This window comes from Berghia stephanieae, chromosome 8 (genome assembly GCF_034508935.2).
Source record: "Berghia stephanieae isolate SIO BIC M18660-M18661 chromosome 8, UCSD_Bste_1.3, whole genome shotgun sequence".
NCBI lineage: Eukaryota > Metazoa > Mollusca > Gastropoda > Nudibranchia > Aeolidiidae > Berghia > Berghia stephanieae.
The window spans coordinates 29,259,016-29,264,676 of record NC_088367.1 but is presented as its reverse complement, the minus strand read 5'-3'; positions in this window follow the sequence as shown (position 1 = coordinate 29,264,676).

The following is a 5,661-nucleotide window of genomic DNA, read 5'->3' as shown; positions in this document are numbered from 1 at the left end:
AGAGCCTGTTTACAACTGAGTCTAATTTGGAATTTTATGTTAATCACCTGCGTTATTAGACACAACAAACATCAGATCATAATGCATTCAGTATGATTGTCACCTATCCGTATGCTAGCTATGCTCAGTGCCGCTTGGGTTTGTTTGTCGCTTTGTTTGATTGGGTTATTGGGGGGATTGTTGCTGTCTTTGTTTGTTTTTTGTGTTTTTTTACTGGGTTTATTTGTGTGTGTGTCTATGTGTGTGGGTGTGTGTTTAAAAGTGCGGCGATGTGGTCTAATGGTATGACACTCGCTTTCGGTCCTGGGTTCGAGCCTCGCTCGGCGGATAGTTGAGTCATTGGAAAAGGCTCTTTACTCACATATCTCACCGAACTTGGGATGTAAAGTGAGTACCTGGCCGTAAACAGCGTTGTCTTTGTCCAAAAAATTGTAATATCACCTAACAGGCGTCAAGTTTCGTCCTACATGTTATGTGTTGCTGTTGGACGGGGACCCCTTGAAAAGTGACTTGAGCTGCGTTTAGAGGATAATGCGCTATATAAAAGCTCAACGCTCAATTTTTAAAAGACGATTTACAGAACTACCTGTTTGACCATTGAACAAAAGAAAACATGTCTTCAACTTTCAGAGAAAAAAAATGCTCAACTCTTGTAACAAACCTTGTCCGTTCTTTCGTGACAAAATTCAGTTAAGTCCAACCAATCTCTCTCTCTCTCTCTCTCTCTCTCTCTCTCTCTCTCTCTCTTCTCTATCTCTTCTCTCTCTCTCTTCTCTCTCTCTCTCTTATCTCTCTCTCTCTCTCTCTCTCTCTCTCTCTCTCTCTCTCTCTCTCTCTCTCTCAGGGTACTCCACATTTACGTTGTGAGGGAATTCATTTTACTCCTTCCACCAATGACAGTCTAGAAGATGGGGGTGTTCCATGTAACTACTTGCGATTTAGTTGATCTCCTCCAGATCCTCTCAAATTAAAGTTACTGGACTTTATCTCTTACTTATATTTTATTTTCCGTTTTTTCCTTCCAGAAAAATCTACTTGTCGTTCAAGGTTTGGCTATATTTTATATGGTGTTTTGTTTCTTTGTTCGTTTGATCACTCTTCAAGGGTTTTTTTTCGGAGGTGTGTGGGGGGGGGGGGGGTTATATTGTTTGTTGGTGCTTTGGGTTCTTGTGTTTTTGAGATCATGTCTTTTTTATTTGATTTGTTTGTTTGTTTTCCTTCATTTAAAAAAAAATATTTTGTCTGTTTTTTGCTAATTTTGTTGAAAGGGGATGGAGTGGAAGTTGTTTTGCTTTGTTTCGTTTTGATTTTTGAAATGATAGATTTATGAAAAATGAGACTTTGCCATAAACCTCAAATGGCAGATGTAAAAATGACATAACAGAATACCAACCATTTAAGCCTATCTAGTTATAAACAAATTTCTTGACAGTGGCCTCCGCTTGATTAGTGGTATGTAACTTTTTGACTTAGGAACGTTATGTCAATCTAACCCACAGTAAATGTTTCATTGCCCTGCACGTTTCAAAGACAAACTGGAGTTCTCGAGAACCCATGGGTACATGGCATGGCCGACTAGAGTACTATATATACGTCATGGTACATGGAGTCCAAATAGTATTCAATAGTCTGATGTCACGTCCGCCCAGCAACCAGCAGTTTGGTTCTAAACAAAGAAAATTGGTACTTTTTATTCTTCGTGCAGGCTAGAACTTTTTCACATGTCATGCGATCAGAATGTATAAAAGCCATAAAGTGATCAGATTTATAATGTTTTTCTCCTCTTTTATTTTCGTCGGAGAAGTATTTCCTAAAGGCGTCTGCCATTGTCCCGATAGTTTAGAACTAGTTACAAAGTTGCTATGCGCCATTACGAGGGAAATGATGTCACGACTGTTGAAGCCTATTTGCATTGGTTTTTGTGTTAACCAGTAAACTGGCACACTCTCGAAAGATACGTATTTATACATTTGGCAGGACAACCCGGCTATGTGGTCTAGTGGTATGACACTCGCTTTCGGATCGGAAGGTCCTGGGTTCGAGCCTCGCGCTGGCGCATAGTTGAGTCCTTGGAAAAGGCTCTTTACTCACTTTCTCTCACCGTACTCAGGTATAAAATGAGTACCTGGTCGTTAACAGCGTTGTCTTTGTCCGGAAAATTGTAATATCGCCTAACAGGCGGCTTGTCCCGTTCTACATGTTAAATGTTGCTGTTGACCAGGGACCCCATGTAAAGCGATTTGAGCACATTTAGTTGATATTTATTTTATTAAATAGTTAAACGAGCAATGACAACAGCTTGCTACCATTTTGATTGGAAGCTTTCAATCGCAAAATTCGTTTCGCCAGATCTAGACGAATTCAATCCTTCGAGGGGGCGGTGACATACACTCCTCGAATTTAGGTGAGAAATTGCCAGGCTTCTCCACCAGTAAGACGAGACACTGGGAGGTAGCGAATCGGCTTCGGTCGAGAACCTGCCTAACGGCAAAATCGTTTCATCAGTGGGGACTTTCCACCTGTCCAACATGTACCCTATGTGGGAACAAACCCGGAACAATAGAGCATCTAGTTGAACCGTGTGTTGTTGACGAAGCTTCCTGTGGGTGCAGGAGTGCGGTAAAGAATTTGCAGGACAGTGATAACATTCCAGATGTACAATTAAAAGGACTTGAGGAGAAAACAAAGACAAAAAGATGAATTGGTTCAAATAGGGAACAGATGTAGATTCCAATGGCACAATTGGTGTACTTAGTTCGAGATCACCTAAAAGTCTCAGATAGGGTCGATCGTCATAACATGGTAGTGTGATCACCATGAAAAGCTGCTGCCAGATCTAAGCATAGTTGAGATCCGATCATTACCGATGGAATAAACAAAGCAAACCCAAGAATAGAAACCCATTAGTTTGCTGTATTTGAAGCTTGCAAAACGTAGGAGAGAGGCTAATCTAGATATAAGCTTCAGGAGATTTTCATGATGCCCATAATTGCATGAGCTATTCACTTTTGATCTCCACGAAATTTCAAAAAAATAATTACAGAATTATTTACAAAATTATTCATTTCCTCTGGATTAGATACGATAAACCTCAAGAATTGATTGACAAGCCGAAACGTCTAGAAGTACATATTATATTGTAAATAAGATGAAATAAAATAAATTATTATACTTGTTATTCATCCCCAAGGCGAAATTTGTCAGTAGGATTTATTCGAAGTGAAGACTGGAACAGCCCATGTGTCAGCCGCAGTGCAGCGCCGCAAAGTAAGCTGAGGCGAGATCGCGAGCACAATGCCAAACAGCGCAGCTATTAGTCGAACTCGAAACCTCTTGGGTAAGTTAGGAAGTAAAGACTACCGCTATGCCTGCTGCCCCATAATGATTACATATTTAATCTAATATTGAGCCAGAACTATTTTTAACACCAGTAAACACATTCTAATTATGTAAAGGGGCAGAAATTTTAACCCGAGATTTTATCAAAATAGAGCATTTATATAGTGAAATATCCACTAAACGTGCTGAAAAGCGCGATACAAAAGGGTGGGTCTCTGGCCAACAGCAATACTTAACATGTAGGACGGGACATGACGCCTGTTAGGCGATATTACAATTTTTTCGGACAGAAACAACGCTGTTAACGGCCAGGTAGACCTGAGTACAGTGAGAGAAAGTGAGTAAAGAGCCTTTTCCAAGGGCTCAACTGTGCGCCGAGAGAGGCTCGAACCCGGGACCGTCCGGTCCGAAAGCGAGTGTCATACCACTGGACCACATAGCCGATATATATCAAATGACTCACTGTCCACAAGAGTGTGTGATGTCATCAATGCCTTTTTCATACTTTACACACATGATTGTCTCGCAATAGGGAATGAGATTAGCGGAAGAGTAGTGTCCCTTGATTGGACGTCACCCATAGTCTGTGACGTCACAGGCGGAAAAGTTATTAGAGAGAGAACGTCATGTTGGTTGTGCACATGCGTCATTACGAGGGAAGTGACGTCATGACTGTTGAAGCGTATTGTAAATCTTTGTAATGCCAGACGAGCAAGTACAAAATGCTATATCCTGTTCCTTTTTTAAATCCATGTCATCGCCCAACAAACAAATAGCAGGGAATTGACCTTGTAGTCAGGGAGAAATGGCTCTAGATACTAGAATTTGAAGCGGCTTTTATTTTAGGGGTCGTGGATAGCTCATACGGTTGAGTCACGATCTCCCGGCCAGGCGGAGTTGTCGTGCAAGTAAAGTTGCGGGTTCGAGCCCCCATAGCATGCCGCGAAATTTTTATTCTCTATTGTCTTCTGGCTGGCACTTTCCTACTCACTTCATTTCTTGTTAGTATCAACATAAGTGCTTGCTCCACTCACTTTTCTGAACGTGTAAGGAGGCCCCGATAACTAAGCCGTTAGAATACTCGTCTTACAAGCAAAGGAATCGGTATGCATCCTGTATCCAGAAGAGCTCGGCAGTAATCATATGACTGGCTGTGTTAGGTGTGATAGAAAATACAATAGACAATCGTCCTAAGGGTGAGTAAACAATAAACACTGTCCGTTTTACGGTACAGAGTACAGATACCAAAATGGGCCGTAGCCCTCAGAAACTAGTAGCCAAACCTTGTGTCATAAGATTTAGACACATCAAAAGACGGCGAGCGCCAAAAGAAAGTGAACTGTAGATTGTATTTAAGAGTGTAGTCAATGGAATAATTTGTTACATAATTTATTTCCATAAGGACTAACAACAACTCACTTTTCTCTTTTATTTTAGGAATTGCGAGATACTTTTAAGGGAAGTTTTTAGCAATACGTTTAAGGAGGTGGAGGTTGAGCGTTAACCTCGCCACCATGGCATAATGTGCCTCCGAATCAGTATTTTTTACTACAGTAAAAAATATTATAAATACTTGAGTACCAAACATTAGGAAAGAAACAAATGAGAAAAACAAAATGTATATGATAGAGATTTTATTTCATTCCATATATTCAGAATTTCACTTTGATTGTTATGAAATATTGTTTTCATATTTTTTTAAAATCTAAAATTATAATTTTTTTTTCAACACCCAAACAAGAACAAAAAGTAAAACAAAAAACCAAGAGAGTTTGTTCAGAGGAAGGTCAAGGACATCGTGGTCAAAAGAGTCCAGTCATCGGAGATATTCATATCATCGCATCAACGTTTGTAAATAACAATATATTGCCCGGCAACTGAATCAGATATTACAATAGAGTGGATTAGATATCGTTTATTGAATATATTGAGTAAAGTTAAGATCGCTCATAATGGCAATCTGTTATCTGGACGAACCGACTGATGGAGATTTAGTTTTAAGTCAAGAATCATTAAGTCTCCTTCATGAAAGTATTTTATTTAACAGAAATATAGAAGTTAACTCCATTTATTAGCATCGGATAAAGGCTATTAGTTCTATTTGATCAGGAAAAGAAAATAGTATAAGTGAACATATTTTTTCTCAACGCTTTGATAAAATCCAATATCAGAATCTTAACCTAACACTTATTTTATAAGGGTCCGTTGTAGCCAGTAATCGTAATCTTAAAGAGGTGGTTGGTAACAAATTCTTATGGACTATTATAACAAAAATATTTCAACAAGTTCAGCCAATGACAATACCAAAAGGAAATCAGTCTT